The sequence below is a fragment of the Capsicum annuum genome, chromosome 8 (genome assembly GCF_002878395.1).
Source record: "Capsicum annuum cultivar UCD-10X-F1 chromosome 8, UCD10Xv1.1, whole genome shotgun sequence".
NCBI lineage: Eukaryota > Viridiplantae > Streptophyta > Magnoliopsida > Solanales > Solanaceae > Capsicum > Capsicum annuum.
In genome coordinates this window covers 164,449,522-164,463,318 of record NC_061118.1, presented here as the reverse complement: position 1 = coordinate 164,463,318, position 13,797 = coordinate 164,449,522, and the positions used below count along the sequence as shown (strand labels likewise).

The window sequence follows — 13,797 nt, the reverse complement described above, 5'->3', positions numbered from 1 at the left end:
AGAGACAAGTTGATTGAATTGAAGAGGGGAACTCGAAGCCCAACTATTTGTCGCCGGAGGTAGAAGTCGCCGGGGGTTGAAGGGAGAAAAGAGGGGAACTCGAAGCCCAACTATTTGTCGTTGGAGGTAGAAGTCGTCGGGGGTTGAAGGGAGAAATTTTGCAGAACTGTTGGTTGGAAGAGAGTTGAGAGAAGCTGGAGAGAGAGGAGAGAGTGGTTGATTTGGATTGAAGAGGGGTGTGAGTTGGGTTGATTTGTATTTTTGAAAAGATTAGAAAGTTTTGAAAATATTAATCAAGTCCACAATTAACTTAATCAAATTTTCTAATGATGTTTGACCCTATCTGTCGGTCAATGTCATCAATCATTCATTCAAGACTTAAAAGACACCTTTCCTTCAATTTTCTCAAGAAACAAACGAATTTCTTAAGAAACATATGTTATTTATCGAAGGACCGTATTTCAAACAATTCATTTAAGAAAATTGATGAATTATTTTTTTTTTTAAAATGTTATTTTTATTATTTAAACATATTAGAATTGAGGTACGAAGTACTCATATATATATAATAAAAAAATGGATTCTTGTCATACCATCTGAGGCCATGAATTAACAATAAAACCCAATAGAATTTTCATTGCTCCATCACATACACTTTAACAGTTAAGATAAATCTCCTTTTTCCGGCTAATAAGCTGTTCGGTCGCTTAGCACAGTGACTTAGTAACTTCAGATTTACCTAATACAGCGGTTCGATTATATCTTTCTTCTATTTATTGCCTTCAATACTTTTCAATGTTTACTTAGTTTTTTACACACAGTGATGCATTTTCAGATCTCTTTGAAGAATTTATTCCTTTAATGAGATAGTATGCTTACAACACTTTGTTTGCGCCAAATTTAAAATGATGGAGATATACTTCAATCACAAATAAAATAGGATGAAACAAAGATTCTATTGATAAATATTTGTGAATACAGTCTATTCCTCCTTTGATTTGCTATTTTGGTTGCAGAGTATTATGTTAACTTTCCTAAAATAAATTAAAGAAAGGGTTAGTTTATGTGTGGTTGAATTGTGTGATTTAAAGGGTAAAATTATGGGATTGGGATTGCCCGACACCTTTTCCTCCTTCAACATGACTTCTTATTGTAATTTCTATCGCTAATCAATTTTGGAGACTTGATGTCTGTTGTTTCATATATAGCTTGATTGTAGTATCATTTTGTTGTACTACTTTATGCTACTATTTGTTGTTTTGTTTCTAGCTATTGCATTTTGTATTTCTATTACTCCTGCTAATTTTTCTTTTTAGTTTGTTTAAAAAAGAATTATTTTTTTGTTTTTTTGTAATACTTTAATTTTAAATTTTCATATGACTTGTTTAGGACCACAAGATTAAAGGATATTTTGTTACATTTTATACAACTTTAATTTAAGGCCACAAGATTTAAAAGTATTCTTTATTTTATTAAATTTTGTGTCGAGTCAAAGTAGATTATTCCTTTTTGAAACGGAGGGAGTACATCCTTTTCTAGACTGTTTTTCTCTTGAGCCGAAAGTGTATCGGAAACAACTGAAAACACTCTCTCCTCCTGGATCTAATTTTGTGAGAATATGTTGTATGTTGTTGTAATCAATTTTGGATTCAAACTTTGTTTTAAAGGGATATTTATTTCATACGGGCTACGGTGACTTAAAACACAAAATTTCAGTGACAAGTGAGTTAGTGACTACTTCTTTTCTAAAAATAGATTCCCCTTTTTTAAATGGGACTCTTTGTTAAATAAATATTTTAACTCTATTTTTTAATTAAATGGACCATAAGCTCTTTTATTTAGAAAGATGATCCATTTTTAAGATAGATTTATTATCTGTCCGATAGACCTAGGGATGGCAATGGTTTGGTGCGATGTGGGTGCGGTGCGGATTTTTTCTAAATCCGTAAATTTTAAAACCGCACCGCATCACTTTTAATCCCGCATAAACCTGCCCCACATTCTTAACCGCACCGCACCGCCCCGCATTTTTTTTTTCTTTTTTTTTTTTTGAATAATTTGTAACGCCACTAAAAATCATAATATTTTCAAATCTACAATTAGGAAATAATAACTAATTTTTATTATATCACTTTTCACTAAAAAATTATCAAAAAGTATAACGTGTACAAGTAATGATCAAATATCATATTTTTATTCAAATGAATAGAAATGTTAAAAAAGTTACTATAAAATTATTTATTTGTAGTGTTATGCATGTTGTTTTAAGTATTATAAAATTTAAGTAAAGAACACATATAATTTTAGGTATATTCACGAGAACAATACTAATTTTTAATTATTTTTTTTTAATTTAAATCCGCATATACCCGCAATCCGCACCACACCACTCCATTTATAAAAATATTTACTTTAACCTGCCTCACACCTGTCCCGCACCGCATAATTTAAAACCCGCACCGTCCCTCGTATCTTAAATCCCGCACCGCACCAGTCACTCCTTTTCTAAGAATAAATCTCCCTTTTTAAACGCTGCCACTTTCATTTTGAAACCTTCCGATCTCTAAAATATAAAAAAAGGGGTGTCGCAGGTAGTGATTGAAAGCTATGGCCTCCAAGGTATCCATAATTTCAACATGGACAGTTAAAGCTGAAAGGAGTCTAACTGAAGAGCTCCATGCATATTCTAAGATTGAGTTGACACCGTAGAACATTCTTGAGCTTCATATTGACTACTTTCAAACTGGTCTCCTCTTCCTCAAGCCTACATTCAAACAAGTAAAAGAGTTATCAAAAGCAACCAACACCAGTTCCTTGATTGATCATCTTAGAGTTTCACTATCTCGAACTTTAGATTTCTTTTCTCCATTCTGCGGCCGCCTTGACACAACTAAAGACGAGCAGAATGGCACCATTTCATTCTTCATAAATTGCAACAATGCTGGTGCTCAACTCAACCATGCAACTGCACATGGTATTAGAGTCAGTGACATAGTGGAGTCGGATTACAATCCTTACGTGGTACGCGATTTCTTCCCACTGAATGGAGTCCAAAACAAAGAGGCTACCTCCCAACCATGTTTTGCAGTGAGCAAGTAACTCAGCTTGAGGATGGCATATTCATTGGCTGCTCAAACAATCATGTGGTAGTGGATGGAACTTCTTTTGGGCAATTTTACAGTTCTTGGACCGAGATATCTCGCGGTTTGAATGTTATCTCCAAAATTCCTTTTTTGAAACGTCAATTCCCTTTCAAAATTAATCATTTCTCTGATCGCATTTCTATACCAAATGAAAGAATTAATGCAGGTCATAGATTCATTCCACCAACAATGCTACGAGAAAGGGTATTTCATTTTTCCAAAGAAAGTGTAGCCAAGTTAAAAGCAAAGGCCAATCATGAAATGAACACCACCAAAATTTCTTCTCTTCAAGCTGTATTAGCTCATGTTTGGAGATCAGTAATACGATGTCGTCGCCTTGATCTCAGTCAAGAAACTACCTTTGAGGTATCCATTGACATGAGGGAAAGATTGAATCCTCCTTTACCTGAAGGGTTCTTTGGAAATGCAATTTGCCCTGGTACCGTAACGATCACGACAGGAGAGCTACTCGAGCACGAATTCGGATGGGCTGCTTTACAAATTAATGAGATGATTGCGTCCCATGACCATGAAAAGTTGAAGTGCATATATGAGAATTGGATGAATGACCCCGAGGTAGTAAAATTGGCGGATTTGCCAAGCAATTACTTTATGCTGAACAACTCTCCCCTATTCGATTTTTACAAGTATGATTTTGGCTGGGGAAAGCCAATTACGGATAGAAGTGGCATTGGAAACATGTTTGAGGGGAAAATAACAGCGTCACCTGGACTACAAGAAGGGAGCATGATTCTAGAGATTTGCCTTTCTTCAGAGACGATAGAAGCATTGGAGAAAGATAAAATATTTGGAGAGTTTGTGACCACACCAGTTGGTAGTTTGGAACGAACAGTTCGAGCTCGTATTTAAGTTACTAACTGCTGCTTGTAGTATTGATTATTAGATTGTATGCATGAAGAATGTGATGTAGAAGCTCGTTACAGGCTTCTTTGTCAATCTATCTCAGGATAGATTATTATTGCAATGATAGTTAGAGGTGTTAAGTTACGTCACAGAGCTGATGCTTGTTATGAGAATCTACATTGTTTTCAAACTACTCTCTTTTTGGGGCAAAATATTTTGCTTATTGTCCTTCCATTAGGATACTGCAATAACATTAATATAGTTGATTTAAATATAGTACTCCTTAGGTCCTTTTAATCTGCTTCAAACTACTCTCTTTTTTGGAAGAAAATGTTCTAACTGTTCTTCGTGCGGTGCTTAATTTTGTTGGGATTAGCTTAGAAAAATGTAGCAATGTAACTGTCCCATTTTGTAAATTCTGATAGTAGATCCTTGCTTTTTCCACAAAGCTGCTTATTTCAGCTTCCATAACATTGTTGTATAGGGTAGTACTTTTCATGTCATTTGCAAGTTTGATTGTGGTGAAGTCAGTAGAACATGATGTGAATCTTCTTATTATAGTTAAGATAGTCAGATCTCCAATTTACCAATGTTCAAAAAAAAAATAAAAAATAGATTGACAGATCTCCTCTGCTGAGCCTTTTCTTATCTCCGTTAATGTACTTCTGTTATTGTCTATCAAAATTTTCGTATTAATTTCTAGTGATCTTTATTAAGTTACTAGAGGAGCATGACCGTGGCCTAATATTAAGATATTTATTTATTTTTAAAATCTTGATATATTTAAATAATTTTTTTTAATAAAAGGATTGCATATGTTTTCTAGAAATCTAACATGAGTTCAACATATGTTATTTTAATATGTATTTAGATAATTAAAATTGTTAGCTATTGTAGTTTATAATATTTTTTATGTAATTTTCAAATTAATATACGTTACTTTTCTTGTCCAAATTTTTGTGGCATTGATAGTCAATTATATTTTAAAAATAATTTAAGTTTTTAATTATTATGATTTATAATACTTTCTTCTATTCCGATTTCAGTGACACTAATATAATTTCAAGAGTCGACCAAATATTTTATATCTTTTAAATTTTTTAAGTTGTTAATTATTGTGATTTCTAGTAATTTTCATGTAATTTTTTTTGAAATATATAACATATTAAATTTTTTTAGATATTTTAAGTTGTTAATCATTGTAATTTATAATACTTTTTATGTAATTTTTGAATAATATATGCTACTCTCTTTGTTCAGAGTTTTGTGTCGACGATAGCTAATTATATTTTTAAAATAATTTAAATTTTTTATCATTGTGATTTATAATATTTTTTATATTTCAACCTCTGTGGCACAATGCTTAAATAACCGTAATAATTAGTTAGGGGTGATATAGCAAAATCACGACTGAAGCAGCGAAGCATAAATGTCTTAAATGACTTACAACAACTAATTAGAAGTGACAAAGCGAAATTACTTTAAATAATACTTTTGAAAAATTTAATTGGACCTCATATAAGACGCCAAGTTAATTTAAAACATCAAGAGTTAATTTACCATTTTTATATCTATTTTATTTTATTAAATATTATTAATTTTTTAATACTTAAATGACTTATAATAATTAATTAGGGGTGATATTTAGTAAAACTATGGTTGAAGCAGCTGAAGCAGACATGTCATAAAAGTCTATTTTACTTTTTTTATTAAATATTATTAATTTTTAATTAATAAATAAATTATGATAATCAATTAGGAGTGATATAATAAAATCACGATTGAAGCAACTTAATCAGACATGTCATAAATGTTTATTTTATATTTTTTAATTAAATATTATTTATTTTTAATACATAAATAACTTATAACAATTAATTATAGGTGATATAGTAAAATCATGGATTCAACATTATTAATTTTTCAATACATAAGTGACTTATAATAATTAATTACGGGTGATACATTAATATCACGATTGAAGCAGCTGAAGCAGAAATCAGTCAACTTTTTTTTTTTTTGTTAATTATTGTTATTTACAGTATTTTTTATTTCATTTTCAAATAATATATGTTGCTTTATATCTTTTTCTATCCCGTCCCAATTTATGTGGCACTAATATAATTTTGATAGTCAATCAAATATTTTACGTTGATATATCATTTTGTTATTCTTAATTTTCTAATACATAAATGACTTATAATAAGGGGTGATATAGTAAAATCATCGTTTGAAAGACAACAATTTAATTTAAAACATCAGGAGTTAATTTCGCATTTTATATCTATTTTTTTTATTAAATATTATTTATTTTCTTAATACCTAGATGACTCATAATAATTAATTAAGAGCGATTGATTATGTTATTAGTATAAAAATTAATATAATTTTATCATATCCAATAGTAATCTTCGATAACTCAACGAGTAGTATATTAATTAAATACGGGATGCTATATTTTGCATATGCAAAATATGATATTATTAAACATTATTGGGTAGTGCATTATGTTTATCTTTCACAATAATAAAATTTTACTATATATTTTTCTTTATTTCTTTTTAACTTGATACATATTGACCCAACATAAATTCTAAGAAAATATTCATTAGAAATTTATTTTATTAAATTAAATTTATTAATTTTGTACTTTAAAAATTTAAAGTTAAGTTGAAATATTAGTATTTTTATATAAGAAAAAAATAATTTTAAAATTTAAATTTACTAAAGTAAATAAATAAAAAGATTAATTTTCTATATAAAAGTCAATTAAAATAATAAAATTGATTTACTTTAAATATTTAGTTGCAATTAAATAAGATAATTTTTTATTTTGTCATGATTTATGCTGCACCGATAAAATTTTGAGAGTTGAATAGAACTTTTATCTATTTTAAAAAAAGTAGTTTAACTTATTAATTATTGTGATTTATAATAATTTTTACGTAATTATTGAATAATATATTTACTCCTTGTGTCCCAATTTATGTGGCTTCGATACAATTTTGAGAGTCAACTAAAATTTTTATATATCTTTTAAATATTTTAAGTTGTTAATTATTATGATTTGCAATACTTTTTTTTCTGTCTCAATTTATGTGGCATTGCTAAAATAATGAGAGTCAATAAAATTTTTATATGTCTTTTAAATATTTTAAGTTATTAATTATTGTGATTTGTGGTAACAAATTAGTTTTGAACATGATAGACAATTAAATAAATGAAAAAAATTTACTTTCAATATGTAGTTATAGTTAATTAATAGAATATATTATATATTTAAACCATTATGATGAAATAATCTTTTGTCTCAATTTATGTGGCATTGCTAAAATAATGAGAGTCAATAAAATTTCTATATGTCTTTTAAATATTTTAAAAGAAAAAAATTTACTTTCAATATGTAGTTATAGTTAATTAATAGAATATATTAAATATTTAAATCATTATGATGAAATAATGAAATTATTATATATTGGGACATGATATATAATTAAGTGGAAGTAGATGAGTGTTTTGGTAATTAGATGAGGTGGTCGAAACCACCTCTTCTATATAATAGAAAATAAATACCAATAGATTATGAATTGGTGAGCACAAATTGGGATGGATTGATTTGCAAATTAATTAGATGATTGCGTCCCATGACCAAACAAACAAACAACAACAAACCCAGTGAATTCCCATCAAGTGGGGTTTGGGGAGGATAAAATGTATGCGGTTCATACCGCTACTTTCGAAAAAGTAGAGAGGCCGTTTCCGATAGACCCCCGACTCATGACCATGTACGAGATATGGAGAATGACCCTGAGGTAACAAAATTAGACGATTTGCCAAGTCATTACTTTAGTAAAACTTACATAACTTTCAATCATTTAACACCTAATTAGTCCTTATCCCTACTCTTATCAAAATATAAATAATTCCTTATTTTGTCATTTTTGATGACATAATTAACCACCCGATACATCTATTTCCCATACAACTGATGAGAAAAATGTGCATTTAAAAAGGGAAAGTAATGAAAATATGTTCAATTAACGGAGCAAATCAGGCGACTTTCATTTATTCGTCTTTCAATGATCCCGAAAATTACGTATTCAATTTAAATTTTGAAATTAAAAAAAGATCACGATTCTTCAAGCAGCAACAAGCTTATTCTTTCTTCTTTGTTTCGTTGCAGCTCAATTTTTTTACAAGTAGAATAAAAAAGAGTGAAGATACAGTAAAAATGTAACAGTTAGTAATTTAACTTAGTTATTAATACAAATGCATCAATAGAATAAAATTTTGTGAGATACATCCCCTTTAAAACTATTAGGTCGAGATACATTATACTATACATAATTTAAGAGAAATACATATTTAAATTTGTATGTCATACATGGATCTGACATAAATTATGTATCATCACACCAAACTTTATGTATCTCAGAGTTTTTTTATATATCTCACGAGAAAAGCCATCAAAATCACCCTAAACTATATTCGAAAAGTCACTTACACGTTCAAATTATTGTGACTGCCTATTACACACTTGTACTATGTAAAAGTGAATTTATTTCCACCTCAAAAGCTGATATGACAAAAAATTAAAAAGAAAAAGGAAAAAAACGCGTCCATGAGTTAAATGAAAGCAAAAGAAAAAAAAAACGAAAATTACTTCTTCTTTGTGCATTCTCTATGGTTAACCTTTCCTTCTTTCTCTATTTTTTTTTTCTTATCAAAACCACTTCATTTCTTTCACTAATCGACTTTTTATTTTCACCATTCTCCGTCTCAAGCTTAAACGAAATTCGCAATACTAAGGAATTTGATGATTGATTGATAAAATTGACGGTGGTATGTCTTTTATTTTTTATTATTGACAATGAAGTTGCTGTCAATTTTGGTGATGGATGTTGGGTTTACGTTTATGGGTGCGATTATTTTCGATGGTGATAACGATAATGGATCTGGTGGTGAATGATTTAGCAAAGCAATTTAGGGTGAAAATAAAATTTTGTTACGATTGTTGTTGCGAATTTTAATATTGAAGTGTATGGTGGTTTAATTTTAATAAACATTAAACTCTATTGGTGTGCTGTGATTTGATGTGAATTCAATAACGGGTGTTGAATTTGTGCAGTGGTTCGTTGTAATTTTCGATGACGAAAATGATTGTGATATGATTTCGATGATGAGTTTAGTTATGGGTGTTGAATTTTGTGGTGGCTCTTTGAAATTTTTAGTGGTAATAATGGTGGTGATATGATTCCGACTTGTAAATTTTTATGGTAGCAGTTGTGGTAGGGTGATTCCAATGGTGAATTTGGTTGTTGGTGGTGGTGAAATCTATGGTGATGATGATATGAGTTTTGTTACGATATGACAATGGTGGTAGTTTAATGGTGGGTTTTGATGATGGACAGGGAAGAAGAAGCAATTGGGGTGACTTGGACTTTTTTTTTTTTTTTTCAATTTGATGTAAAAATAGACGTAGCAGTGTCATTGTGATGATATGTGCGCGAGTGTGTAACACCTTCCATCGTGTGGTTGGTTCTATGTGCGGTGAAAATAAATTCACTTTTAAATAGTATAAGTGTGTATTAGGTCACTCTAATAGTTTAGGTGTGGTTTCGACTTTTTGAGCACAATTTAGAACGAAAACGATGACTTTCCCTTATATCTCACAAAAATCCTGCATGATACAAAGCATTTGTAGTTTTTTTTAGATCTATCTTCACCATTAATGACGTACACCTCATGAAACTCACAGCACGAGTTAAAATGAATCAGATGAAATTTCAAAGCTTTGGAGTTAACTCTGGTATAAATTCAATCAAACTCCAGAAAAAATACATTTTCTCCTTTAATGGAGAAATTGAAGATTCATTTAGAGTGGATTCTTTCAACAGAAATTTAATTGGACGACAGAAAAATACAATTTCTCCTTCAATGGAAAAACTGAAGATTCGCCTAGAGGGATTTCTTCGTCGGGGCTTTGTTGATTTGCTGTCGACGTTGTTCTGTTGATATTATTGTCGTTGTGTTGTTGAAATTCTCCTTTAATGTAGAAATTGAATATGGCATGGGGTGGGGGTAGAGTAAGGGGAACACGATTTTATAGAAAATAGATTTCCAGCCTTGAAATAAGGAGTTTGATTATTGATTTTGCGTTGTATCTGATGATTTAGAGAGAGAAGGTAAATCATGAATTTAAGTAATCAATTGAAAGGGTAGAGATTTTATATAGTTTAGTAAAGATAAGTTGTCGCGTTATGTAATTTTTTCATTACTTTATGCTGAACAGCTCTCCTCATTGAGGAAAGCCAATTGCGCCTAGAGAGGGGATGGGAAACATGTTAGATGTAACAATGTTACTTTTCTGTCAGTAACGATACGGTTCGATTAAGTTTGGTATTTTAAAAAAATACATACAGTCAGTCCTCTCTATAACGTCACCTCGATATAACAACATTTTACTATAGCGGTCTGATTTTTTTCGGAATTAATTTTTCATGTTATATTTTACTTATATATAACGACATTCTACCTATAACAACAATGACACTTATTACGATTGCACACTCTTTGTATAATTAACTCTCTATAATAGCATACTCAAATATTATATAATAATATTTTGTAAGAAATTTATAATGTACAAAATAAAAAAGCAAAATATTTATAATAATAATCATTAATATCATGCAACAGTAAATTTAATTTCAGTTGATTTGAATTTGTTGGAACATTTATCCTTGAATAAATTTTTAATGAAGTCGTATATCTATGTAATAACATTGGTGAAGAATTTTGAATGGTCATTTACTTTGTAAGATAAAGCGTAAGATATTTGCAACCATTAACAATGATGCTGTTATAGATCGTTTTTAAAATATGAAGTGTCGTCGAGTATAATTGTAGCTAATGATACTTTTTTTGTATGATGTAATTAATTACCGTTGCTCGCCAAGTTGTTTTTATTATAAAATTTTTGATTTTATCTTTAAAGCAATAGTGCATTCGTTTTTTTAAATCCTGAATTCGTCTTCGTGTATTGTCATTGTCTAATCTACAATATATTTAAAGTGTGAAATCTTTAGAGTGATTCGAACTTTTAATCCTTTATTAAAGGTCTCTGTTTTAGATAAAATCGTATTTTCACCTTTTTTTTCTCAAATCATTATGTCGTTATATTTATAATATTAACTCCTAAAATATACTATATTTATAATATTGACTTCTAAAATATGAATTTAAATTACACGCACCGTCAATGTATAAACTTTTTACACCATCAGGTAGTAGTGACCTGCAATAGCAGGTTATTATTATTTTTTAACTAAAGTGAAATATTTTCCTTCTCAAAAACTGCCTTTTCTTATTTCTTCCTTCATCGTCCCCGCCCTGCCCCATTCCTCTCACTCACCCTCCATCTTCCTCATTCTTTCAAATTACAATCATTTAATCATCCATCTATTTTCTCTGTCACTTGCCTCATGTGTATAGCGTTTATTTGAAATATTGATGTACTATTGTTATATGATTATTTTTTGGTAAAGATCCAACAAATTACATAACTTAATAATATAATTTTAAGTTGGTCCTTTTCTCCAAATTCACCATATATTCAATCTGCAACTCTGCATTATTGGTATTCGTAAAGTTTGTTGAATTAGATTAAACTGAAGTTAAGAAATAAAAACGACCTATTTAATTCAAACCAAGAAAGACCTATACCGAAGAAGTTTCTAGAAGACTAGAACCTAATTATATTTTCATGATAAACAAAGGATCAAAAAATTTCATTAGTGATCCAGACAATAATGTTAACAGTTAAATTAATAATTTGGAATTTGAAATAATTTTAGTAAGCAGATAAATAGAATTCTACTTGCCTTTAATCTTTTTTTTTTTTTATGAACTACAATTATATTTTAAAAAAAGAAATAACTACTAGTTATCAAAGTTATTGTGGTTAAATCCCTTCCTTTGAGAGAAGAAACCTATTTATCCTTGAATTGCACTAGTTCATTCCAAAGCTCCTTTTCCTGTTTTCCCGTCCCATGGCCCATATACATCCATTAAAGTAGATAGATTGAGTCTTCCAAAAATGAAGTGAGAGAATGATTCTCAACTGTAGAATTTTCACCTTCAACTGTCCAAGAACATGATGATTCCTCAATTATTGCTCTGCGCTTCCAAAACCAGAAACTTCAAATTTTTAATTCCCAATCCTCTTATCCCTCGATGCCCTATCTCATTTGATAAGATGCATCTTCGTCCTATTTTCAGCACGACCTTCCCAAAGGAACTGGTAATTCCTTAAAGAGTTGGCAACTTTCATTTTAGTTTCCATGAAGCACATATAGTCCAGATTCAAAGTCTTAACCAGTGACCTCGTTATTCTTTTATTCTCCGCCATTCACTCCCTTGCATTCTAACAGGTAATATTCAAATTCATCTTTTAGCATTCATAACCATCATGCCTCTGCCCAAATTCCTCTCATTTCCACCATAAAACTCAAGTAACTTTAGTACCTCTGGCTCTTCAACTGAAACTAGTTGAAACTTTTGACCCCCACGCCACCACGCACGAACACATTCACTATATTAATAACCCCTATACCTTCTAAGTTAGTGTTCTCCTAAATATACTTTATCTATTTCTAATTAAATAATTGTTAGTAATAATTATATGATAGCATCTATCATTTTCTTTTTATTGACGTTTCAACAAATAAAATTAAGTTGCTTATTTATCATGATAGATAAGATGTAACATCTGTTCAGGTTGGGAGGGGGTTAGGGAGCATATTTCCTCTCAAAGACGTTTTTGATATCTTTCGTATCAAATGTGATGTCATAACCGAATCTAGACAAATTACCAGAAATTAAAAACTAGAAGGGATTATAGAAATTGAATACTATAAAGCAGGTATGTATCAAACAATTTCATACTCAAGTTGTGATTTCTCTAGATTGAATTCCAAGCATGCACACGCATCACCCTTGTTTCATTCATGCTTTAGAAACCTCATAGGAAGGTGAAAACGCAGAAACCTCAAAGTTCAAATCTAAAGTATTTTTATTTCTACAATTTTAATTTTTTATTATTTTAAAAAAAAATTAAAAATATTTTTTATTTTACACTATTTATATTTGATTTTTCAATTATTACTTCGTGTGATTCCATACATCGTTCATATTATTTATTATTTATTTTTTGGTCATATTTTTGGTTCAGTTTATTTATTTTAATAGTATTGACTTGATATGTCACATGTTTTAGTACTTAGAATTGATAGATTATCTTTTATCAAATATTTTGATAATTTTATGACATTATAGCTATGGTGTTAATTTTTTTTGTCAAATATGTATTTCATAATTTTTTTTTAAATCACATACTTTTTAGATTCTTATAATTAATTTAATTAAAATATACTAACTATTCATTGGCGCAACTGAAACTGGGAAAAAGAACAGCAAGAGATGAGGCTTCACTAATGAAAAGGTGGTAGTTTTTTACTTATTCGACTTTCAAAATATATTAGTTAATAATCTTATAAAAATAATTAATTTATAATTTTTAAATTAATATATTTTAAATAAATTAATCATAAAAAACTTAAAGTACATAATTTTTAAGAACATCATGAAATGCATAATTAATAAAAAAAATTAATATTATAAAATTATTAAAAGATTTGACAAGAAAATAAACTATCAATTCTAACTAAGAAATGAATGACATGCAATATGAAATATCAAGTCAACACTAGTAAAATAAATAAATTGAATG

General features: G+C 29.3%; 1 pseudogene; it reads left to right on the top strand.

Annotated features, from left to right (window-relative positions):
- The first annotated feature begins 2,283 nt into the window (after positions 1 to 2,283).
- LOC107879942 lies at positions 2,284 to 4,142 on the top strand (annotated as a pseudogene).
- The last annotated feature ends 9,655 nt before the right edge of the window (positions 4,143 to 13,797 follow it).